The 26946-nt window shown below is 43.2% G+C and overlaps 1 protein-coding gene across 5 annotated transcripts in view; it reads right to left on the bottom strand.

Annotated features, from left to right (window-relative positions):
• CCSER2 (coiled-coil serine rich protein 2) overlaps nucleotides 1-26491 on the bottom strand; it is a 139663-nt gene extending 113172 nt beyond the window's left edge. The window contains exons 1-2 of one of the 5 annotated variants that reach the window (XM_062214024.1): nucleotides 26327-26491; nucleotides 25526-25643 (exon numbers count right to left, since the gene is read on the bottom strand). The gene's annotated coding sequence lies outside the window, so the exon portion shown is untranslated. The remainder of the gene's footprint in view (nucleotides 1-25525; nucleotides 25644-26326) is intronic. The other 4 variants (XM_062214025.1, XM_062214023.1, XM_062214021.1 and 1 more) reach the window with 4 other exon arrangements.
• Between the last annotated feature and the right edge of the window lie 455 nt (nucleotides 26492-26946).

Here is a 26946-nt window from a genome sequence, read left to right as displayed (position 1 = left end):
ATTTTTTTTTTTAATAAATGTTGGCTAAAAGCAAGAATGAATAGCATAGCCCTTGAAAGTATCTTTTTGAGAACTATATTAATTTTTACCTCAAATCCACAATTTCAACACACACACACACACACATACACACGTAAAACACAGTGGCTTAACATATACTTGGTAGCATTTTAATTAGTATCTGAATTCCTACAGAGCTGGTTTCTAAGATCCTCTTTTACTGGGGCGGGCAGAGTAGCACAGCACATTAAGCTGCCTGCCATGCTGGCATGCTGTAAGAGCACTGGTTCCAGACTCAGCTGTTCCACTTCTGATCCCTGCTGACGCGCCTGGGAAACCAGCAGAAGACGGCCCAAGACCTTGGACCCCTGCACTCTTGCACACATGTGGGAGACCTGGATGAAGCTCCTGTCTCTAGGCTTCAGCCTGGCCCAAAGCCAGGATGTTGCAATCAATCACAGGGGAGTGAACCAGCAGATGGAAGATACCTCTCCCTCCCTTTCTCTCTCTCTCTGTCTGTCTGTCTTTTAGATAAGATCAGGTGCATAAATTCCTGTTCACCTAAGTAAAACAGGTGCCAACTCATGACACTGAATTTTTTTTTCCCTCCTCTCTACAAACCACACTGAGTTACTGACCAACTTATTTTAATTTGAAACTTTAATCTCTACCCACATCATAATATCCAGTTCTTTCATTAGTTTCAAGAAATAACTTAAAATTTTTGAGATAAAACATTAGATTAAAAGTAATCTAAATTATAAATGAAATGGAGCATAACACAGTCTTGGTCTCACTATGACTATGCTCTTTAAATGGTGACTCCCCGAATGACTTCATTACACAGTATTTTACATAATTATTCACACAACTCTTTTTTTAAGATTTATTTATTTATTTGAAAGTCAAAGTTACACAGAGAGAAAAGGAGAGGCAGAGAGAGAGAGAGAGAGAGAGAGAGAGAGAGAGAGGTCTTCCATCCGCTGGTTCACTCCCCAATTGGCTGCAACGGCCGGAGCTGCGCCAATCCGAAGCCAGGAGCCAGGAACTTCTTCCAGGTCTCCCAAGCAGATGCAGGGTCCCAAGGACTTAGGCCATCTTCTACTGCTTTCCCAGGGCATAGCAGAAAGCTGGATTGGAAGTGGAGAAACTAGGACTCCAATTGGCACCCATATGGGATGCCGGCACTGCAACACCCGCTATACCACAGTGCTGGCCCCTCACACAACTCTTAAGAACCAATAGAACACCAATACTTCAATATTTTTAAAAAGTAAAAATCTTCATACTAGCTAATAGCATTTTATTAAGAGTCTTATTCGCTTGCCAAATATCAAAGTTACTCAAGTTAGGTGCAACGTGCACATCTGTGAGTTGATTATGATGGAGGACATGATGACTCAAATACAGGAGCAATCTTATGCTTAAAATTAACACAATTCAAAATATTCAAAATCTTCCTTTGAGGAAGGCCACACTTAACCCACTGCATGCCTCCACATCAGATTACAGAAACTCTTTATTAAGCAACTATGACAGAAGATCTTGAAAAGAAAACAAGGCAAGATAAAATACTTATTATAAAAAGCTTATGATATGGCATGCAGGGAAAGGTCTCATCACAGAAAATACTAAAAACACCTTCATTCAGTCATTAAATATGTCTTGAAAGCCTGCTATGAATCACGTTCTGTGCTAGTGAATGCAGATAAAGTAAGATGTCCAAGCACAAGGAAAACAACATGGGGAAAAGAAAATGCATGGAAGAACTATAACTACCACAGCAGAGCATATGGGGTAGCACACATGGGCACTATATATATATATAATTTCATATATCATATTATTATATAGTATATATTACTATATAATATATATTATTATTATATATTACATATATGATATAGTGTGTATATATATATATACACACACACACTATATAATACATAGTAAGCTGAATAAGAAAAAAGGTTTGACCCAAATTTTAAAGTCACTTTGATTTCAGTATGGAGGATGGAATAGAACAAAAAGTGAAGAATAAAAAGGTTCCAACATGACAGTAAGAATTGTGGCAAAATGCCACAATTCACAGAGATATGAGCTACATAAATCTTAAGAATTTTGTCATGGGGCTGGCGCTGTGGTGTAGTGGGTAAAGCTGCCGCCTGCGGTGCTGGCATCTCATATGGGTGCAGGTTCGTCTCTCTCTCTCTCTCTCTTTTTCTCTCTCCCTCTCTCTCTGCCTCTGATTACATGTAGGAAATAATAAGAAAAGACTTAGGATTCCAGGATCACCTGGGTACTTTTCACTGAGGGCAAGGATAACATGAACTTAGCATGCCAAGTCTAAAGGGCCTAGAGCACGTGGAGGTGTTTACAGATCCTATTAAGAGTCTGAAATGCAAGGGCAACGTCTGAATGGGAGATGAAGACTTGTGAATTGTCAGAACGGGGTGATGGTCAAATGTTCCACCAGAAACACGGGAGGTGGTCACCACAAGATGCACGACAAGGAGAGAAAGCCTAAGCACGGTCATTGGGCCAGCAACACTTAAAGAAGAACTGGGGGCAGAAGGACAGCAGAAAAGGCTAAGAGGATTTGAAGATCAAATTCTACAGAGAAGCAAAGAAAAAGTAAACACTGAACAGAATGACTGGACTTGGTCGTCGACAAATGTAGTCTCCTTTTCAAGAAACATGACAAGGAACACAAATATTACCACAGTGGGCTCAGGCATAAAAAACAGGTAATGAAATGGAGTCAGAAGTATAACCTATTTTTTCAGCAACAGGAAGAAAAAAGCAGTAACTTGAGGGAACATAAAAGCAATAGTTTTTGTTTGGTGTTATTTTTATAATTCTGTACCCTTTTTTCTGTACAGAAAGAATTAAAAAGAAAGTTAAAAATAAAGAAAACCCTAGGAAAAACACTTGGAACAAGACCCCACTGGATATAAAACCTGGGTAGGTTTTCAGTCCCATTCTAACACTGGACAGGAAAACAAGACAGAAGTTCTGGTTTACAGATGAGTCAAGAAAGCAGGTGGCAGCCTGAAGGCAAACTGCCCAGGAACAGGAACAATGAGCTGCCAGTAGCCATACTAACTACAGGTCTTGCTCAACCACCCTGGATAAGAGTGGCTGAACCTGCAGGGTGTGAGAATTATGCCTGGAGGAGGTAGGGATTAGGTCTTACTAAATGTTATTTGCAACTCAACCAGCAAGAGCATGCAGAAGTTGAGTGATACAAACACTTTCTTTTTATTTTTTAATTATTTTATTTATTTGAAAGGCAGAGTTACAGAAAGAGGCAAAGGTAGGGAGAAAGAGAGAGAGACAGATTTTCCATCCATTGGTTCACTCCCCAAATGGCTGCAAAGACCAGGGCTAAGCCAGGCCAAAGCCAGGAGCCAGAAACTTCTTCCAGGTCTCTCACATAGGTGCAGCAGTCCAAGTACTTGGGCCATCTTCTGCTGCTTTCACGGGCACATTAGCAGGCAGCTGGATGGAAAACAGAACAGCCAGGACACAAACCAGCACCCATATGGGATGTCAGCACTGCAGGCGACAGCTCTACCTGCTATGCCACAGCACCAGCCCCGATACAAACACTTTCAAAAATATAAGCATAATGAAAATGTCTGTAATATATACACTCAGCGGCTTAATTAAAAGACTCATTTTAAATTCTCAGCATCTAGTACAGAGCCTATCATATAACAAACATCAGTGTGCACAAAAGAATGATGCCCTTGGGCAGGCTTAGGTTGATATTCCAAGAGACAGAAACGCCTGTGGATGATAGGCTCCCGCCTGTGGATGATAGGCTCCCGTAGTGACTCAATGACGTGGGCAATTGGGGGATGGATAGGCCTAATAGTCCCTGCTGAGGACAAAAAAAGACAACATGACCGTTAGAGTCCTTAATGACAACAACTAATTTTTATCAAGTACAGTAGGTATGTGATGCTGTGCTAGGCAATTTATAAGAATTATCATGTACTAGTTGCACAACACCTACAAGATAGGCCTATGAGTATTTCCAGTTTCCAGGGGTAGAATCTGAGTCCTAACGAAGTTAAGTAACTTGTTCAAGTTCATACAGAGAGTAAAGGACCAGGACCACTGACTCGCAGTGGCACTCAATGTGATGGGAGGTAGTGGCAGTAATAAGCAGTACTAATAGCAGCAGCAGCCGCCACAACTGACACTTTCATAGCTCATACTCTGCTAGATAATGTTCTACAGATTTCATATATACGAACTCATCTAATCCTTGCAACTACTCCATGAAGTAAATATAATTCTTATTTTACAAACAGACTAAACACAGAGGAGTTAAGTAGCTTTTGGTCACACAACTAGTAAATAATGGGAGTCGGGATTCAAATTTAACCATCACTCCATATGGTCTCTCTCCAACTCATTTTCTTAAACCAACACTCAGCATACTAGTTTTTCAAACTGCAAATCATAACATGAACTTACTGATCTATGACAAGCAGGTTTTGCTGATAAACAAAAAGAAGAGAATGGAATGAACTACCCCCATTATTTTCTCAAACCTTCACAAGTATGCAGGGAGGTGACTGAGACACTGAAGGGGATAAACTGCAGGTTTAGCACAAGTAAGTAACCGGTGCTGTCTGTCACTTGCACCTGAGTAGAGGAGGGAAACGTCAAATTTAACAGTTCAAAATATTCAAGAACTGGGGCTGGCGGCATGGTACAGTAGGTTAATCCTCCACCTGCAGCGCCAGTACCCTATATGGGCGCTGGTTCTAGTCCCAGCTGCTCCTCTTCCAATGCAGCTCTCTGCTGTGGCCTGGAAAAGCAGTAGAAGATGGCTCAAGTCCTTGGGCCCCTGCACCCACATGGGAGATCTGGAAGAAGCACCTAGCTCCGGGCTTCGGATCTAGCTATTAAAGCCATTTGGGGAGTGAACCAACAGACGGAAGACCTTTCTATCTCTCCCTCTCACTGTAACTCTACCTCTCAAGTAAATAAATAAAATCTTTTAAAAATATATATTCAAGAACTTATTCAGAGCATAAATCAGAAAACCTGTATCTTCTCTGTAGGTGTAAAAAAGTTGCATAGAGCAAAAAAAAATTTTTTAATTATTCAAAGCAATTTATATTGTTAGTTTAAACAGGAAAACCAAAAGAAAATAATTTTTCTGAAGAAATCAACACTTTAGGGAAACTTCTAGAAGAAAAGGTGGCAGGGGAATAAAAGGACAGAATGCTGAAAAAAATGCTTACCTTCACTTTAACAAAACAAACATGTTTGGCCAACAAACGTAAGCAGGTAAAAATGGGTGGAGGGGTGCTGCAAGCACTGTGAAACAGCTAATTAGCCACCATCTGGGCCGCTGGCAGGCCACGTTGGAATGCCAGGGTTTAAGTCCTGAGTCTGTTTCCAATCTTGCTAAGCCGTATCCTGGGAGGCAGCAGATGATGGCTCAGCCCAAACCTGGGTGTTGCGGCCATTTGGGCAGTGAACTTGTAAATGGAAGGTCTTTCCCTCTATCTCTCCCTCTCTCTCTGTTCCCTCTGCCTTTCAAATAAATCAACAAATTATTTAGAACTTCTTTTTCAATTAAAATGCCCATAACTTTTTTTTTTTTTTTTTTTTGCATAGGCATGCCTAGAAATATAAAGACCCAAAGGACCAACTCTTACATGATCAGAAGCCTTGCTTTACTGGTTCCCACCAACCTAGATTTGCTCCCCACATTCCTCCCCCTACCCTGGAGCTTTTCTCATCAGCAGCTGACCTGAGGAGACACTATCACCTGACATCCAGTCCAAAGAACCGCATGCCGGCCGGCACCGCAGCTCACTAGGCTAATCCTCTGCCTGCAGTGCCAGCACCCCAGGTTCTAGTCCCAGTCGGGGCTCCGGTTCTATGCCGGTTGCTCCTCTTTCAGTCCAGCTCTCTGCTGTGGCCCAGGAAGACAGTGGAGGATGGCCCAAGTCCTTGGGCCCTGCACCCTTATGGGAGACCAGGAGGAAGCACCTGGCTCCGGCCGTGGAGGCCATTTGTGGGGTGAACCAACGGAAGGAAGACCTTTCTCTCTCTCTCTCTCTCTCACTGTCTAAACTCTGCGAGTCAAAGAGGAAAAAAAAAAAAGAACTGCATGCCATGTGGCCCTGCTCACATACAGTATCTCCAAGAGCCTATCGACTATAATGCACACAGTCACCATTATGCAGGTCTTTGCCCACATGAGTAATCTCATCCCACAGCACCTCTCATTCTAGCACTACCTATGGAATGTTAGGTGACAATGGAGATGTTCTGTATTTGCTCTGCCCAATACATATATCTGCTTTGTCAAAAGAATAGCCACAGGGCTGGTGCTGTAGCACAACAGGTAAAGCTGCCACCTGCAGTGCCAGCATCCTATATAGGTGCCGGTTCAAGTCCTGGCTGCTCCACTTCTGATCTAGCTCTCTGCTATTGCCTGGGAAAGCAGTAGAAGATAGCCCAAGACCTTGGGACCCTGTATCCTTGCGGGAGACCTGGAAGAAGTTCCTGGTTCCTGGTTTCAGATCAGCGCAACTCTGGCCATTGTGGTCAACTGGTGAGTGAACCAGCAGATGGAAGACCTCTCTCTCTCTGCCTCTCCTTCTCTCTCTGTGTAACTCTTTCAAATAAATAAATCTTTAAAAAAAAAAAAAAAAAAAGAGTAGCCACTAGACACAAGTGGCCATCACAATATGAGAAGACCACAAAACAAGCAATATTAGACTCTACTCAAAGAAATATGGACTCTAAATCAAAACAGTTAATGCAGACCACTAAAATCTCACTTAATCCTAGTTGGTATGACATTAGCAGCTCTGTGCACTGTATTTTCTCCTTATTAAACTAACCACCAAATAATATTTTTTTAAAGCTCCATCCATTTGGAGAGAGATAGAGAGGGACACAGAGAAGTCTTCTATCTGCTTGTTCATTCCCCAAATAGCCATAATGGCCAGAGCTTGGCCAAACTGAAGCCAGTAGCCAGGAGCCTCTTCCAGGTCACCCACGCAGGAGCAGGGGCCCAAGCACCTGCGCCATCTTTCACTGCTTTCCCAGGCCATTAGCAGAGAGCTGGATCAGAATTAGAGCAGCTAGGACATGAACAGTGCCCATATGGGATGCTGGCACCACAGAAGGAGGCTTAACCTACTATGCCACAGCACCGGCCCAACCACCAAATATTCTTTATTTAAAAATGTCTTCCTGAGGTGCACAGTGGGTTAAGTTGCTGTTTGTGATGCCCGCATCGCACATCAGAGTGCCTGGTTCAAGTTCAGATTTACTGCTAGCACACAATCTGAGAGGTAGCAGTTGATGACTCAAGTACTTAGGTCCCTGCCACCCACAAGTGAGACTCAGATGGTGTTTCATGCTCCTGGTTTCAGCCTGGCCCAGGCCAGGCTGCTGTGGACATTCGGAGAGTGAAGATGGAAGAGAGATTTCTCTTCCCCCGCCCCACTCTGCCTTTCAAATAAATGAAAATAAATATTTTAAAACATTAAATAAAACATATAATTCCACCACTCTATTCATTACTTCATGTACCCTTCCAAATTTCATCCACACGCTATAATGAGTTTAATATTCTACCTTTTGAACATTTCAAAAATATTTCCTTCATTTCTACAGCTATAGTTATTCTAATAGCTACAATATATCACCTTGAATCAACATGTTATAAATCACTTGGCCATGGATTACTGGTTCCCAGATCATTACCACCTTTATCCTTCAATATACCTCTTTATCCTGACAAGCTAAAGATAAGGGTGAAGAACCATGTCACATGATGAAAAGCTGAAGTATGGGATCAATGTCTTAGCCTAGCAAAACCCAGGGAACATGTGACAACTGTTGTCGAAATAGTTTAAGGCGTGACAGAGGAGCTGAACCAGGATCCATGCATGCAAGCAAGAGAAAGGCAGGTCTCAGGCCAAAATAAGGAAAACCTTTAAAACTACCAGAACCATTCAACAAGGTAAACCACACACACACACACACACACACAATTCTCCACCTCTGAAAGCATTTGAAGATAAGCTAGATTATCAATTGTCACACATCATACAGACTCTTATATTGGGTTGGAGGTAGGACTAGATAACCTCTCAGGTTTCCTTTCACTCATGTTTTTAAATATTTATTAATCAGTGCCATAATCCTAGCAATATGCTGAGTGCTAGGTATACAAAGGTGGACCAAAAGAGACAGACACTTTGCTTTTTGCACTTATTAGCCCAGCATAGGAGATAGGAAAAAGAAGGGGAAAAAAAGCAAACAAATCCCAAGTCCTATGAAGGAAAACAATGAAATTATAGAGGAAAAGTGATGGGTTATCAGAAGGCCTCAGAGGGAGAAAATTTAAGCTGTGAGCTAAGCTAGGCAGACAGCAATGTGGCATGGGACACAGTAAAGGCAGGACAGTGAGATAATCTTTTTTTTTTTATAAAAAAGATTTTATTTATTTTTTGAGAGGTAGAGTTACAGAGAGAGGGAGAGAAAGAGAGAAAGGTCTTCCATCCACTGGTTCAGTCCCCAAATGGCCGCAATGGCTGGAGTTGTGCCAATCCAAAGCCAGGAGCTTCTTCCAGGTCTCCACATGGGTTCAGGGACCCAAGCACTTGGGACATCTTCTACTGCTTTCTCAGGCCACAGCAGAGAGCTGCATCGGAAGAGGAGTAGCCAGGACTCAAACCGGTGCTGACATGAGATGCCGGTGCCAAGGCGCTGGCCCTGAGATGATCTTTTGCATTTCTAAAAGATCATCCTGCTGTCATATGGAGCATTAATTGGGAAGAAAACACAGAAGCAGGGAAATCAGGTAGGAAACGAGGCAGGAGTCTGGATGACAAGTCATAGTGGCTAGGTGGGCTGAAGTGGATGGGACAGGTGGGTTTCAAGATGTATGGGGGAGACACAAGCTACCCAAATTGGTGATAGTATCAACAAAAAGGGATAAGGAAGCAGAAAAATCAAAAATGATTCTCAGGTCTCTGGCTTGAACAGTTACTCTAATAGTGTTGGCATTTTAGATATGGGAAAGATTAGGGGCGGGACAGATGTGAGGCAAAGAAGGACATAACTTCAAGTCCCTGTGATTTTCTTTAGACCCTTAACAGAAAATGTCTGCCAAAAATCACTCAGGATTCATTCTTTGCTCTTTAAGAAGCAGTCTGTGGAGGGATTATTGCTATAAAGGACACTGGGTCAACTGAAATACCAGTGGTAGATTGGACTATTATATCAGTGCCAAATTTAGTGAAGTTCATAACTGCACAGGAAAAAATAATTCCATCCTCAGGCATTACGTGCTGAAGTATTTAGGGGGCAAAGGGCCATGATGTGTATGTAGGCAGACAGATGTTATATAAAAATATACAGAATACATATACAAACATATTAACAAGTGATAAGCAAATAGCATAAAATATTAACAGGCAAACCTGGATAATCAGAGATTCCTTATACGGTTCTTGGTCTTAAAACATTTCTCTGAATATGAAATCAATGCTGAATAATTCTTTTTTTTTTAAAGTCAGTCCCAGATTGTTTGTATTCTTGCCAAGTCATTCCAACTCCTGTCAACTCATCTCATATGTATCTCTTTCCAACCCAATCCAGCCATCTTGTCCTTTCCATTACAAACAGCAATGTCCCTGTCAGAAGACGAGAAGCTTACACAACATATTCTATAAAAAGGTGTAAGAGGTGAGGACTCTGAGGGGCTTCCTGCATACTGCACTTTGCCATGAAGTAGAATGCCTACCACTCTGCTCTCCGGGATGTACCAAGTCCAACATCCTGATCGTATTAGACTGCTAGAGTAGATGGTCCCCCTACATCCTAGCTAGTTATCCCTGAGTGTAGCAATTTTCACAGTATTTATGTTTAAAGTCATGTGGCCGGCGCTGCGGTCAAAAAGGCTAATCCTCCGCCTGCAGCGCCGGCATCCCGGGTTCTAGTCCTGGTCGGGGCGCCGGATTCTGTCCTGGTTGCTCCTCTTCCAGTCCAGCTCTCTGCTGTGGCCCAGGAAGGCAGTGGAGGATGGCCCAAGTCCTTGGGCCCTGCACCCCATGGGAGACCAGGAGAAGTACCTGGCTCCTGGCTTCGGATCAGTGCGGTGCACCGGCTGCAGCGGCCTTTGGGGGGTGAACCAACAAAAAAGGGAAGACCTTTCTCTCTGTCTCTCTCTCTCATTGTCTATTCTGCCTGTCAAAAACAAAAACAAAACAAAACAAAAGTCATGTCTTCCTGTGTTCTATTTTCTCTACTAGACAGGGAGCTCCTTGAAGATAAGGACCACAAAAAATGTATGCATTTATTTGAATATAAATAGACTAAGATGTATAAAAGGCATTCAAGGCAATAAAAGCTATTGAGTAAGGAAATAAAAATTACTGAAAAAACAAAATAGATTAAGACCACAGCTGTACTAAAGGCTGCTTTTCTTAGCCATGGACATAGCAGTACATAGAGTCATATTCTGATTCCAGAGCAAAGGAGACATAACACCTACTGCTTGCTGATGAACAACTGAGCAGGCCTACAACATCATGCACAATCCCCAAATCTTGTTTACTTCAATAACTCCAATAATTATAACTTTAGACTATACAAATGATAAAAAGCAAAGCAGTATCATAGGCTATGGCCTGAGTCTCAATGACACATTAAAAATCAAAGTACAGTACATTTAACTCAGACTAGTAACTGGTCAACACATGCAAAGAATATTTCAGAAACAAGGAAACGTATGTCATACCCAAGACAAAACTTTGTTCTCTATTATCAAAGAATCTTTAAATAATACTATATAAGAAAGGTAAAAATATTCAACTTAGTATACAGATTAAAAAACTAATCACCTTACTGCAAAAGGCAATTTTTCAAACACCACAATTGAACTTTCCAAGGAAACAGTGTTCAAGGGGAATATATAGAAAGTACTACAAAAACAAAACAGAAAGGTAGAAATATATCTTTATCCAAAACGATTATATAGTAACACTTCAAAATGTTCCACTACAAAAATGTCAAAATACCAAATGGTTTTAAAGGATGCTTAGAAGCTATAAAATTAGCAAAACCTAGTTAAGTCCCCAAAACTTTGGTAAGCGGGGATGGATCTTCCTTTTGCATTCAGAAAAAAACAGAATCTAGAGATTCAAATCCAAATAAAATGCAACCCTTACAACCCCTTAGGAACTTAATCCTGCTCTTCTTTTTGTTTTTTTTTTTTTGTTGTTGTTGTTGTTTTGACAGGCAGAGTTAGACAGAGACAGAGAGAAAGGTCTTCCTTCCATTGGTTCACCCCCAAAATGGCCGCTAAGGCCGGCACACTGTGCTGATCCGAAGCCAGCAGCCAGGTGCTTCCTCCTGGTCTCCCTTCTCCTGGAAGAGGACCAACCAGGACAGAAACCGGCACCCCAACCGGGACTAGAACCCAGGGTGCTGGCGCTGCAGGCGGAGGATTAGCCAAGTGAGCCACGGCACCGGCCTATCCTACTCTGTTTCATATCAGGTACTGCTGGGGTCTACTTGGGGTTCATGCCCTGTCTCTCCCACACTCCAAACAGGTACCCAATGCTTGCAATCCATGTGTGGAATCCAAAGTTACTGCTCTAGACTCATCTAGAATTATCCAAATGTTCTAGCACCATTTGGGCACTCAAAGACAGCACAGTTGGCCCACACGTCCTGGGCGATGGTACACATGGGACTCTAACCATTCTCTTCAGCTCTCTCTTTTTTTTTTTTTTCTTTTTTTAACTTTTATTTAACAAATATAAATTTCCAAAGTACAGTTTATGGATTACAATGGCTCCCCCCCACCACCAATAACTTCCCTCCCATCTTCCGTTCCCTCTCCCATTCCATTCACATCAAGATTCATTTTCAATTATCTTTATATACAGAAGATCAATTTAGTATAAATTAAGTAAAGATTTCAACAGAACAATTAACACCCTTATGTATGATGTCAGTGACCACCCGAGGCTCCTGACATGAGCTGCCTAAGCTGTGGAAGCCTTTTGAATCCACAAACTCCGGCAGCATTTGGACAAGACCATAAGCAAAGTAGAAGTTCTCTCCTGCCTTTAGAGAAGTGAAATTTCTTTTCTTCGTTTTCAAGATTTATTTTTTATTTATTTTAAAGACAGAGTTACAGAGAGAAGTAGATACAGAGAGAGGTCTTCCATCCACTGGTTCACTCCCCAAAAGGCCGCAATGGCCAGACCTTCACTGATCTGAAGCCAGGAGTCAGGAGCTTCTTCAGGGTCTCCATGGGGCTGCAGGGGCCCAAGCAGTTGGGCCATCCTCCACTGCTTTCCCAGGCCATAGCAGTGTCAGCTCTCTCTTCTATTAAGAATAGGAGAACATAATCTTTGTTTCTCATCTGGAGAGTCTCTCTTTATCCTTGAAGTCCACTGTCCTAGCTCCCTTTAGATTTCCCCAACTAGATAGAACATAATGCTTGTAACAATTAGCAATAGTTCTCAGTCACTTCTTGTCCTCTCCAATACCACCTCAATCCTCACCCCAGCCTCTTCCAACCTCTAGCCAGTATCCTAGCACATGCCACCTTAATTCCCTGCCTTCAGTTCCTTCCTCATCAACTCATTTTCTAATCTTTTCCAGAGCTAATACTTGAAATTATAAATCTGATTATAACCCCTTTCAACTTAAAATCCTTCAGGATCTCCAAAATACAAATGCCTCAAAACAGTACTGACAGCAGCTAACAATTATTAAATGCTTGTGTACTAGCTATTTACATTATCTTATTTACATCTCACAATCATCCTATGATGTAGATATTTTTATTACTCTCATTTTGTAGATTTAAGGAATTTGAAACTTGGAGAAATCTCATAATCTGTCACAAACGGCTAGGAAATAAGTATGCCTAAAATGACAAAACCCTTCAAAATCTGGCTTTGGCATTCCTTTGTAACTGCTCCCTCCCATCCATACCCAACAAACCTTGCCTTCCAACCACATCAAAAACTGCCCAAGGACCCAGGAACACACTGCGCTCTTTCAGAACTCTATCAAAAGTGCTCACTACTCGCAGGCCTCAAATAGCCACTCGTCCAGCTAGGACCACCTTGGCAATTTCCTCCAAAGGTTTTCTCCTTTACAGAATAATATAAACCAAAATGACATATACCTCCACTCTCAACTTTCAAATACTACAGGACAAAATGCCCAAATAGATTTTCCAAGGTCATATCCAGTTAAGAATCTAGTACCAGCCTCAAATACCCCTAAGGTCATCAGAAAGTGAATAAACAATAAAGCAAAAAACAAAAGCTAATAAAAAATACTTCTAACACTCTAACAAAATACAAAATAGAAATTCAATTATTTTTTAAATATCTGCTATATCATTCAAAATATAAAGGATTCTTAAATTTTAAAGGACTTTCTTCTGTTAAATTTGCACTCTTTTTTAGTGCCACAATAAGACAAATCATAAGACCTACCGTTAGCAAACTAAGAAAAATTTCCAGAAACCAAAGAGCTATTGTATGACTAGACTTGGGTTTGGAAAATAGTGCTTCCATAGGGAACGGCTGTGCTTATGAAATCTATCAGATGATGCAGAGGCCCAGTGATTATGTTACCACTCCAGCAGCAGCACATTACACCAGGCCCTTCTAGGAACATGCAACAGTGATACCACGAGCCTCTCCTGGGTATTAACTGGCAGTTAAACAGCATCCCTTCAAAGCACTACTCAGCTATATTAGCTTACAATTCCTCACACTAAAGATCAAGTTTTTATCTATTTGCAGTCTCAGAATAGCTCTTTTCTAAATCATTAAGAAAACATCCTGCAGGATCATCTGTACTCATCCCAGCCAAACCACGGTTTCCACACATCTTTACTTGTTCTTTCCCTGTAATCGTAACAATCCGTAAGCAAATGTCTTATAAAAAGTAGAAATTACTTCATAACAATGTCATTCACAAAAGATATTTAAGAAATCAACAGTTAATATACACAAAAGGATTAGTCCATGATTCATGCCCTGTTTCAGAATGACCAACCCAAAACTATTTTGCCCTTGGTATTTTCTCTGCCCGGAACCAACATGCATTTGCTGAACACATGTTATATAGAATACCAAAGGCCACAAGACATATTCTAAAAGGGTATTTTATAGTGGTCTACTCAGGATATTACATATAGCCCAAGGGAATAGTAAAGGAAATGGAGAGGGAGCAGATCCAACAGCAATACTTGACAACTAATGAAAAATGAGATGAGAACAGAAGGCAAGATGCTTCCCAGATTTGTACTTTGGGCAACTGGGTAATTGGCAGCATCACTAACCACACAGGAAAATGGGGTGAATACATAAAAGACAGTAAAGACAACTGAGAGAGAACAGATATGAAAAAGAAACAGGAGAGAGTGATCATCTTAGAAAGCAAAGAGAGTATGTCAAGAACGTGGCATAATCATCTAAAAGATCTGCATCAGATTTAACAATTAGGAACCAAGTCAAAGCATAAATACAAGTTCAGTAACCAAAGAATAAAACATTGTTGAGGGAGAATAAGTATAATAATGAAGACAGAAAATGTGTGAATGTGTCTGAAACAGAATACAGACAAAAAACTGGATGGAAGGTTCACATGGTCGAAGATGAGAAAGGGAAGTCTGGACAAAGCTGCTGAATTCCAGACTTTATTTCTGGGTTTTATCCTGTGAAAAACAGGAGGAGGAAAGACATAGCTTTTTTTTTTTTTTTTTTGGAGACAACTCTTATAATGACAGGGTGCATGATGAACTAGATTAGAATAAGAGAGTTTAGACAGGGTAAGCTATTGAAAGGTCTTAAAATAGTAATGAGGACCCAAAGGAGGCTGGTGGTAGCCTGAGTAAAAATTGGGGAATATATGGGCCGGCGCCGCGGCTCACTGGGCTAATCCTCCGCCTTGCGGCACCGGCACACCGGGTTCTAGTCCCGGTCGGGGCGCCGGATTCTGTCCTGGTTGCCCCTCTTCCAGGCCAGCTCTCTGCTGTGGCCAGGGAGTGCAGTGGAGGATGGCACAAGTGCTTGGGCCCTGCACCCCATGGGAGACCAGGAGAAGCACCTGGCTCCTGCCATCGGATCAGCGCAGTGCGCCAGCTGCAGCAGCCATTGGAGGGTGAACCAACGGCAAAGGAAGACCTTTCTCTCTGTCTCTCTCTCTCTCACTGTCCACTCTGCCTGTCAAAAAAAAAAAAAATTGAGGAATATATGAAAGAGATATTATCTACTCTCAAGGTGCCTGTGATTTTCTGATATAAGAAATATATATTGGCCTCTGCCCCTGGTTCCTGGCACAAATCATCTAAAACCTTTGGAATCTCTGGAGTAATAGAAGTATCTGCTGTATCTTAACAAAATTATTGGGAATTCCTAGATAGCTTCAGGGTGGGGGCTGATCACCAAAAAGATCAAGGCATGATTAGAGAGTTGGGACTTTTATCCCTACCCTTCAATCCCCAGGGAGGGCCAAGGGGTTAAAGGTTGAGCTGATCACCAATGGCCACTGATGTAATCAAACATGCCAACATAAGGAGCCTCCATAAAAATCCCAAAGATCAGGGTTCACTCAGATAGCTTCCAAATCACCTAGAGGGCAGTATTTCCAGAGAGGCACAGAAATTCCACATTCCTTCCCAAAGGTCTTGTCCTACTCATCTCTTTCATTTGGCTGTTCATCTATATCCTCTGTAATAAAAGTTACAAATAGATCAATCTAAGTAAAATATTTCCCTGAGTTCCCTGAGCTGCTCTAGCAAATTAACTGAATCCAAGGAGAGGGTCATGGGATCCATGATTTATGGCTGGTCAGTCATACACACAAGTTACAACCTGGGGCTTGCAATTGGCATCTGAAGTGAGCTGCAATCTTGTGGGACCGAGACTTTATCCTTTGGGATCTGAGGCTATCTCCAGATAGACAGCATCAGACTGGAGTTAAATTGTAGGACATCCCATTGGTGTCTGCTGAAACATCTATCTCAGAATTATTTGGTGTTTGGGGAAACAATCCCCCCACATCTAGTGTCAGAAGTGCTGTACTGGGGCTGGTGCTGTGGCATAGCAGGTAAAGCTGCCGCCTGCAGTGCCAGCATCCCATATGGGAGCCAATTCAAGTCCCAGCTGCTCCACTTCTGATCTGGCTCTCTGCTGTGGCCTGGGAAGGCAGTGGAGAATGGCTCAAGTCCTTAGGCCCTTGTACCTGCGTGGGAAGAGCTGGGGGAAGCTCCTAGCTCCTGGCTTCAGATCCGTGCAGCTCCAGCCACTGCAGCCACTTGGGGAGTGAGCCAGCAGATGGAGGATCGATCTCTCTCCCTCTCTCTTTCTCCCTCTCTTTCTCTGTGTAACTCTGACTTTCAAATGAATAAATATTAAAAAAAAAAAAAAGTGCTGTACTGAGTAGTACATAAGAGTAGAAAAAACACTTTGTTTTTTTTCCTATCTCCTAATAGTGCCCTAGATACTTCACTGATTCTATTACTATGCTCATCACAATATATCATAATAATGCATGGACTGGGACATTCCCTTAGTAGCCTCTATATCAGAACTAATAAGTCAGGAACACAGTAAAGAGCCAGAAGATGTTTCTGGAATTATAATAGAACTTATTAACTGATTAGATACAGAAGTGAGACTTAAAGATATTGCAGAGAAACTACGTAATGTTCAAGATGATGATGGAGTAAACACTAAAGAAGGCAGCAGGGGGATCAAGTTTAGGAACTGAGTTTTAAAATATGTTGACTTTTAGGGTGAAAGCATGGCTAACATCCAAACAGACAACAATCAAATAGAATTATCAAGAAGGGGGAAAAAAATGAAATGAGAGGGGAGAAAAAAAAGCAAACAAAAATAGATTTCTAATATAAGAAAATCATCAACACATCTCTATTTATCAGTGAAAATATTTAATAAAGCATCAATTTCCTAAGACACCTTGGGATATGACTCTGTTTAAGAATGATATTTAAATTGCTCATCTGTATGTTCTGTATAAACTAAATTATGTAAATAACCAATCAAATAGGTCAATCAAACTAGGTCATTGTTGAGTAATTATTTTCTTTATTCAATCATTCATTCAACAAGAATGTACTGAGTGTCTGGAAGTTTGGGCAAGAGGAAAACAAACTATAACAAGTACTACAACGAACTGCGAAATGTTAGAACAAGACAAGTAACAATATGAAGGATGAGTGGAAGAGGCACGAGGAAAATATGCCTGGTAGCTTTCCTACACCGAGCTCTTAGGAAGACGAAATAGTTTAATGAATGGTAGCAGGGAGGGGAATGGCAGGTACAAGGGCATAGAGGTATCATCTTCATGGATTGCGGACTGACCTTCTCTGATCCATCCTCTCAGTAGCACCAATAAGTGAGGAACACAGGAAGTGGCAAAAAAAAAAAAAAAACTCTGCTGGATTATAATAGAAATTAGTAATTGGTGAGATGTAGAATTGACAAAGATACTTTACAGAAACATGGGTAACCTATAAGATGGTGACAGCGAGAACACTAATGGAGATAGAAGGAGAAGAATCAAATCTAGGGACTGAGTTTTTTTTTTTTTTAAAGATTCATTTATTTATTTGAAAGTCAGAGTTATACAGAGAGAGAAGGAGAGGCAGAGAGGCGCAGAGGCAGACAGAGAGAGAGAGAGAGAGAGGTCTTCCATCCGCTGGTTCACTCCCCAATTGGCTGCAACGGCTGGAGCTGCGTCAATCCGAAGCCAGGAGCCAGGAACTTCTTCCAGGTCTCCCAAGCAGATGCAGGGTCCCAAGGACTTGAGCCATCTTCTACTGCTTTCCCAGGCCACAGTAGAGAGCTGGATGGGAAGTGGAGCAGCCAGGACTAGAACTGGTGCCCATATGGGATGCCGGCGCTTCAGGCCAGGGCGGTAACCTACTGCGTCACAGCGCTGGCCCCTAGGGACTGAGGGCAACTCATGGAAGACTGGCTGTATCCTGATACGGAATCTGACCTTTATTCTGTAGTCCTATGTAAGAAACATCAGATGTGCCTTGGAATCCCTAAGGGAGCAGTTCCAATTCCACAGAGCAGAGGGCATGTGCTGGCAGGAAGTAAGAAGTAAAAAGGAAGGCAAACTAACTTCTGTAGACAACAAGGAGCCACAGATTTCTTCAGCAATAAGAACACCTGATCAGATCTTTTGAATTCCAAAATTCAGAAGGACAAAGCAGTAAATAAAGGAGGAAAATCTGGAGAAAGACCAATTAAGCAGATTAAGAAGTAACAGAAAAGACGCTCCAGCACTCAGTATTGATTACTACTTGGTCAAACATAAATGAACCACAGAAAGAGGCACATAAAGTGCTGTAACTGTAATAAGTGCTTTCAACAGGGTTTCTGGATTCATCTCAGATATCAACTCAATATTCATAAACAATTATAGTAAAAGCATGCTCAGGTACATTAAAGAAAAGAAAGAGGAGGTGAAAGAGTAGCCATCAAAATTTTCCCTAAAAGGTTCATTTACATTTCAATTTAAATTTTTCTTTGAATTTCTGAAAATGGTTTTCTTTTTTATGAAAGTATTTCAGGGGTGAGTGTTTAGCCTGGCAGTTAAGACACCCACATCTAAGGTGGAGTCATGGCATGGTGATCCCATGTAGGCACTGGTTTGTGTCCCAGCTGCTCCACTTCAAATCCACCTCCCTGCTAATGCCCCTGGGAAGACAGCAAAAGATGACTCAAGTGCTTGGGCCCCCTGTACCCACATGGGAGACCTGAGAAAGCTCCCACCTCCTGGCTTCGGCCTGGCCCAGCCCCAGCCTATGGTCCACAGTGAATCATCAAATCAAAGATTCTCTCCCTCTCTCCCTCCCTCCCTCTCTCTGTAACTCTGAATTTCAAATTAAAAAAATTATTTTATGTATATGCCCCCCACCACCACCAAGAAAAGGCACCCAGGGAGAATGAACCTGGGTTTGATACCTGGCTCCTGAATCCAGCCTCCTGTTAAAGCACGTCCTGGGAGATAGCAGGTGATAGCTCAAGTTCCTGGGTCCATGATACCCCTGTGGGAGGCTCGGATTGAGTTCTGGGCTCCTGGCCAAGCCCTCTCTGGTACAGGCATTTGGTGAATGAACCAGCATATAGAAGATGGATCTTGTCTGTCTGTCTCTCTCTCTCTCTCTGCCTTTCAGATATTATTTATTTTTAAATAAAAGAATAAAAGCTGCCATTTTGAACTTAAGAAAATTCACTCACTCTGTACTAGAAAATAACAGGCCAGGGCTTTGGGGGTTGGGGTGGGGAATGGAGGGCATCCTTCAACACCTCTCCCCACTAGTCACTATCTTCATTTGAAAGAGGAAAATACACAGGGTGTGAATATATATATACTATATCACATATATGTACTCAGATTAGGATAAAATCAATTCATTTATGAGTACACAGATTAGGCTAAAATGAATTTCATTCATGTTCCAAAGAAATGGATCTTTGAGGAGGAAAGGAAGAAAGCCATCAAAAAAAAAAAAAAAAAGACAGCTATCAGGGCTTCCTCACCTCTTGACAATATCACCTGGGTGATTCCTGTACACTGGACCCCCAACTCTGCCAAAATATTACCAGTACATTCTACACATTTCAGTAGCTATTACGAGTAGTCTTTTCTAAGCGATGGTCTTCTGAGAAAACTGTTACTCCCAACCCTACCACTGGCTGCCAAGACATAATGGTCAGAGAAAGCTCTCAAATTTCCCCCAAAGCACTCAGGCTGCAACCAAATATCATTAATATGATGACAACAACAACTCTAAGTACCTTCTGGTGTCTGCCTCTCTTCATGGTCCCTAGTGTATATGCTAGCCACTCGGTCATCAAAGATTTTGATATCCTGGAGCGGAGTAGGGGGGCCTGGAGGGCTGTATAGGCAACTAATCCAAAGAAAAAGGGCTCGGATTTATTTTTTGCAACTTATGTTTTTAAGATTTATTTACTTATTCGCAAGTCAGAATGACACAGAGAGGGACCTTCCATCTGCTGGTTTTGTCAAATGGCCACAACAGCCAGGGCTGTGCCAGGCTAAAGCCAGAAGCCAAAAACACCATCCAAGTCCTCCACATGGGTGGCAGGAACCTAAGCACTTGGTCCATCATCGGCTGCTCTCCCAGGGACAGGGAAGTGGATTGGAAGCAAAGTAGCCACAACCTCAACCATCGAACCAGCACTCTGAGTCGGGACACCGGCATCGTCACAAAGCCAGCCTCTAATTTTTGGATTTTAAAAAGAAGGAGAATGCCAGGGAACAGAAAGCACTTGCTAACTTCCACGATTATCACTTGAGCTTTTCAATACCCTCCAAAACAAGGGTCAAACCCCTGAGACACCCGTTGTTTCTCAGCTCAAGAGCTGCATCCTGCACCACCCATTCCCACACACAGAGCAGGAGCCCACCCCAACTGGAATGGCTAGGAATGGGGGGGGGGGGGGAACACTCACTGAAACGGGGGAAAGCTGAAGTAATTGCTCGGCTTTTCCTCTTTCCCCCTCCCTATCTTGCTTACCACATACAGAAACTAAGCCAATGAAAACTGGGAGGGATTAGACAGAGGGTGGAGGGTGAGGACAACCTGAAGCAAATGAGAGCAGAAAAATCCAAGACAAATTCGTATCCTAAATGACTCTGAAAAACAGACCTAGGAAGCAAGCAATTTTACTTCCTAGGAAATTTTAAATCAGCTGCCACACCTTGTATAACTGTAGAAGCACATCAAGAGTCTTAATTATTTGGAATAATCTGTGGCAATAAGACCGACCATCCTCAAAGCTGATCCAACTACATTCAAACTAAGCTACTGATCAACATGGGAAACTAAACAGAACACCTTTAGCTCTCATAAATCCATCTTTTAACAATCCTGACTCCCTGATGGCTCCAAACCACAATTTAACCAACCAGAAGTCTCTAAGGACAGGAAAAGTAACTCCCAAGAAATTGATTCAGCAGAACTCAAGAGGTTACACCTAACATACTCTAGCTGAGTCACTTATAAAGAAACCAGTGTCCTGATTGGGTGATTTCAATAGGCTGAGTCACCCGCAGCATCAGTATCTGCAGCAAGCACAAGTTAGAGGCCAAAAGAGGAAGCAAGCCCCCAGGATACTAAGAAATGTATTGGGGGGCTGGGGGTGGGAGAAGTCATCAATAACAAAGGAAAAACAACTTCATTCTATGTACCACTGGCCATCAGCTCGTCAACATCAGGACACACCAGCCAGAACTGTTAGTGCTAAAATTTACCTCCCCTCTCCCTCACAAGAGCTCTACTATTCTAGGCTGGAGCTTCCTCATCTTCCTGCGCCTCTCTCACTTCTGTGCTTTGGTGTTTCCCAGTGCAATCTCTCACTTTCTTCCTGCAGCATCTCATCCTGTAGTCAGTCTCTCCTGCCTTCCACTCAGTCCCTGTCCTCAACAAGCACACAAGCCAGTGCGGGAGGTAGACGTGTCACTAGGTTAGGTACAACACATGACGGTCGGTGCAGTGAGGGAAATATGACAAAGCACCGTGAGCGCGCATTCTTGGAACATAACCCCACTTGATGCCTTCCAAATCAACCCTCCACCTACCCGCATTCTTACAAATCAGTTACAGAGTCCTACATCTTTCCAAATACCCCTGATCTCCAATACCCCTCACAATTTAGGCTTCATTTCACTTGTACCACCTAGTTCAAGCACTTCTTGTCAGAACACAATTTAGTATATTTCCAAACTGTCACATCTCCCCAAAGGAAATATCCTCCCCTTACTTTGAAGCACTGAATATCTTTACGATGCCAAAGGGATGACATCCAAATCCTTAGCAAACAAAATAATATATTTTCGAAATGATGCCTTTTGAAGTTTTTATCTATTTCAGGGCAGAGAGAACAAGCGCACTCCGATCTACTGGCTCAACTCCAGATAGCCCCCATAGCTGGGACTGGGTCAGGATAAAACCAAGAGGTAGAAACTTTAACCCAAGTCTCCCATGTGGGTGGCAAGAGCCCAATGACTTGAACCATCACCACTGCCTCCCAGGATGTACTAGGAGGAAGCAAGAGTCTGGAGCCAGAGTCCAATAGGGGAGTGGGGGATCTACAGCCTACTCCTGAAATAGCGCCTTTTAAAAGCAGACGGTCTGAGTTCCAGTTCCATTATTCATCAGCTCTGTTACCTGTGACAGATCACTCTATCTCTCTAAATTCTCTCATCCAAAAAATAAAGATACTAAAAGAACTTACTGTCTAGTGTTGCTTTGAAGATTCAGAAACTCCATGCCAAGGACCAGGATAGATCCCAGCACTCGTTCCACATTAACTATCATCCTAGACTGTCTCATCTAGAACGACTGGCTCCCTGAAGGAAGCAGATAACCCAGGTTCTGCTGTCATGTTTTTTTACAATGATTAACAGTAAGAGTTAAATAAAAAACAACCCCCTGGTTAATCATAAAGCAACACAAGCTTCAATTAACCTCTATATCACTTTCATGAAAATTTTGTCTAAAATTTACCATAGTTTATTAGAAAAAGAAAGTACTCATTTATCAAAAAAAAAAAAAAAAAAGAGGAGGTTACTTTGTTTGGTTTACCTATTCAAGTAAATCTTTTAAAAACGAAAGTCTATAGAAGTATGACAGAACTGATCAACTCTGCTGGGAACAGTATAAATAAATGCCTTACAGAAGTGAATCTAGCCATATTTTTCAAAATGGATAAAACTTTCTTCATACTCCGATCTTATAATCCCCTTTTGAGCCCTTAGCCTAAGGAAAGCAGCACAATGATGAACAGCTACCGTCGAACTGCATTAATAGTAAAGCAGTAAGCAACCCCGATGTCCAGTTGTTAAGAAATAAATAACTCACAGTAACTTTGTGCAATAATCTATAGGTATAAAAACTATGGCAAAAAGAAAACATTAAATATGAAAGCAAATATTAAACATTACATTTATGCTCCTGGTTATAATAAGAAATAAATACAAAAAACTCAAGAATTTACCTTGATTTTTTTTTTTCTTTCTTTCACCATTAGGTTATTTATAAAAAGAAAGGCCTGTTGGAATTAATCAGACCCACCACACTAAGTACACATTTCAAAACTGACTTTTCCGAGGCATGAAACCACATAACCATCAATTTTTTTCCCTAAAAACCTATCTATCACAAAGGAGTAATCAGATAGGCTCTTCTCACATACAGACCAGCCATGCATGTAATTTTAGCCATGCTATTAGCCAGCTGGAACCTTATTATATTAAAATCTCATTTTACCATCAAAGCCCAACTGTATGTGGGATCTCCATATGGCGATCAGCAGCCACTTGTTATGGGGATGTGGAGAGAGGCCTGCCAGCACTGCAGTTAAAACTGTCTGGCTGAGTAGAATGGTGAAGGTTTGGTTTCTCCTGTATCCCCAGATGAATGATCATGTTTCTTAGCCAATCAAGGGCTGTTAAGTCTTTGGAGTGGCAGCTGATGATTCAAGGAAGGAAAAAGTACAAGAACAGACCCCCTCTCCCTCTGAAACACTGGCAACCTCCTTGGTCCAAAACACCATAAAAGAGTGAAAAATATATCAGCAAGAGGTCAGGAGATATGAGAAATACTGCGTAGAGTCAAAATCTTTTATAATTGAATGAAATAATCAATTCTTTCAAGTCTAGTAGATTCCTTTTCCAACAGACACTCAAATTTCTCAATACCCCACTCAGATTATAAAACAATTAAGATTCACAATTAGGCAACTGGGGCAAAACTGAAATACAAAGATAATCAGAAGATGTGGACTGTACTCTTAGCTCTGTACTTTTCTATCTACCAGATCTCTAGCAAATTACTGCCCCTCAGGGTAGCACGGTGGTGTAGTAACTTAGGACTCCACCTGCGAAGCCAGCCGGCTTCCCATACGGGCGCTAGTTCACAACCCAGCTGCTCCACTTCTGATCCAGCTACCGGCTAATGGCCTGGGAAAGCAATGGGGGATGGCCCAAGTACTTGGGCCCCTGCAATCACATGGAAGACCCTGAGGAAGCTCCTGGCTCCTGGCTTCAGATCAGCCCAGCTCTGCCCATTGTGGTCATTTAGGGAGTGAAACCAGCGGATGGAAGACCTCTCTGTCTCTCCTTTATTCTGTAACTCTGCCTCTCAAATAAATAAATAAATCTTAAATTTTTTTTAAAAAAAAAAAGGCTGTTACATATCAGGCGCATTAACAAAAAAAAAGTTACTGTCCCTCAAAGCCCTGGGACCAATGCAGCAGCATCATTACTGGCCAAGCCCCGTTTTACCCCTGCATCATAAAATGGGTTGTTTCTTCCTGTCCTCAGATTTCATTCCTAACCAGCAACAATCTTTACTTGAAGTGCCCTGTGCAATCACCTTTTGTAGGTTTTCACATATTGAAAGTCAGTCTAACACATTTTGCCTATCTTACAGCTGCATTCATAAAAATGCATTCAGTCCACTTCCTGAGCACTTGTGCCACACAACAGTATGCACTGGAGCTGCAAAGGTGCCTTTCCTAAGAAGCCCAAGAACCTGCTGGAGACAGAGACATAGAAAAAACACTACCAACCAACAGACAGTGTATTATTGGATCAGTCGATAAAGAAGGATGAGATGTCTGGACAAGACGCAGGTGATATTTTGGTAAGGTGTTGAAGGGCAAGTTGTTTGCAAGGCAAAGAAGAAAGAATTCTCAACAGAGGGAGCAGTGCAAAACCACAAAGGAAGATGTCATCTTCTACAAACCGCAAGGAGTCCTGCACGGTGAGGGCAGGCAAACCAGAAGGTGGACCAAGCACCAGAAACTGAGAATAAAGACAACGGGAAACCACTGAAGGATTTCCAGTCATGAAATCACACTCCTGTTCTTCCTCCATATGTCAAAGGAGCTGGGTCAAGGCAACAAACGCAGGTCTGGCATAATTTTTAAAAACATTTAACGGAGATTTCCTGCCCTGAGGATGGCTTCTAGCACTTTCTTGGTACGGCATGTTAATACAAGACTGAAGGAAAACAGTATGAATTATGGCTAAAGGGTTCAAGCAAGTGTGTATTTTTAACCTAAAGATTATTTTAAGTTACTGTTGTTGAGAACAGAAAATAGTAAAGTGATTTAATAAATGAAGGCAAGCAAGCAGTAATAAAACTGAGACTGACTTCAAGCAAAACATTCAGGAATGCTGACATCCTTATCCTGATCAGATAAGACGTTTTGCACCTATTACTTGCAAAAGAAAGATCTTAAATCTCTTTGCTTAAGGAGCTTCCATCGCCACTCTACTAACTAGTCTACTAGATGATATTTTTATTTTTTTTTAAATGACCAAACGAATAGGTTCTATCAATAATTAGTTCAAGGCCAGGAGAAGAGGGATGCCTTTTCGAACGCCTAGATTTAAAAGCCTGAGGCTCCATGTCTCTCACCTATAGGAGTGAAACACCAGCATTTCAATCTGGGGCCACGAAGAAGAGTCCGTGCATCAGTAATTTCCACACTGCGAAGGCCTAGTCTGGGGACAGCAAGCCTAATTGGCTGGGCAGCCTACAAAGATGAATTTGCAATTATTGAGACTGGAACTCAAGCCGACCACCTCAAAGAAGTCATTCCTGCTTTCACTGTGTCAAAAAAAAAGTGGGTGCATTAAAAAAAAAGCATAAAAATAACATGTTTTAGGAGGAGAGAGAGAGAAGCATCTGAACCTACAAGGGACGGTGGGATTTCCGCGCCTCTCCCCACCCCACCACGGCCCAAGTTTTATCTCGGATTGGATTTTAGGGTGCTCAGGGTGTGTCTTTGTTTTGGCCCATTTATTAACTGTTGTTAATAAATATCCGCTCATTCGGAGCACGCCGGTACTTTCCCCATCAACCCTCCCAAGCATCCTGGCTCTTGAAATCACCGGTCTCCGAGCCTTTCGCCGCGATTTCCCCGTAGAGCAAGGCGGCAGCCCCAGCTGCCCGAGGCCCGGGGCGCTGCCACAGCCCCGCGGGCCGGGGGGCGTCGGCCTCCCGGGTCCACGCCCGCCGATCTCGAACGCTTGCTTCGCAGGGGGCTCGGCAGGCTCGCGCGGCAGAGCTGGAGGCCGCAGGGCGCCACCGCTTCCCCCCGGACGCCGGGGCCTCTACCGCCACCGCAGATCGGACCGCGCCCCCACAGTCCCCAGGCAGCCTCCGGCGCCCGCCCTGACCCCGGCCCCTACTCCAGCCCTGACCCCGGCTACCCACCGTGCGGGGATCGCGCTGCCTCCTCGGTTGCGGGTCGCCCAGCGACCTGCGGGCCCGAGGACGGAAGGGGAGACGAGAGGCCGCCCGTCACATCGCCGCCGATCCCGCCGGCCGAGCCGCAGCACCCAGCATCGCGTCCGCGGCCTGAGGGAGCGCCGGACCCCAGAGCCACCGCGCCCCCTCCCTCGGCCTGCGCCCGCCTGGACTCCGCCCTCCAGGGCCCGCGCACCGCGCGCGCGCAGCCCCGCCCCCTCGAGAGACGCTGCGCACGCGCCAGTCCCAGGGCGCTAGGCCCCGCCTTCGGGCCCGCCCCTGCCGCTCTGCTCCGGCCTCGGCCCACCTGTGGCCCCGCCCCGCCCGCTCGCCAGCCTCTTCCAGGCCCTGCCCCCCACCTCAGGCCCCGCCCCGCCCCGCTGACCTTGCCTTTCTGCCCCCTGACTCAGGTCTTTGCTCGGCCCAGCCTCCGCCGCCTACCCTGGATGGTGCTGACCTCACCTGTGAGAAGCCCCTCGGACATACGCTTGATGCTCGACCGCGGTGAAACCTGTCAGCTCGTGTGTCCTCCAGGCTCCGGAAAGTCAGGAGCGGTCTGAGCCCTGGGACTGACCGAGGCCGCTCAA

This window comes from Lepus europaeus, chromosome 17 (genome assembly GCF_033115175.1).
Source record: "Lepus europaeus isolate LE1 chromosome 17, mLepTim1.pri, whole genome shotgun sequence".
In the NCBI taxonomy this organism is placed as follows: domain Eukaryota; kingdom Metazoa; phylum Chordata; class Mammalia; order Lagomorpha; family Leporidae; genus Lepus; species Lepus europaeus.
Note: the sequence above shows the minus strand (reverse complement) of the source record. Positions and strands in the feature narration are given on the sequence as shown.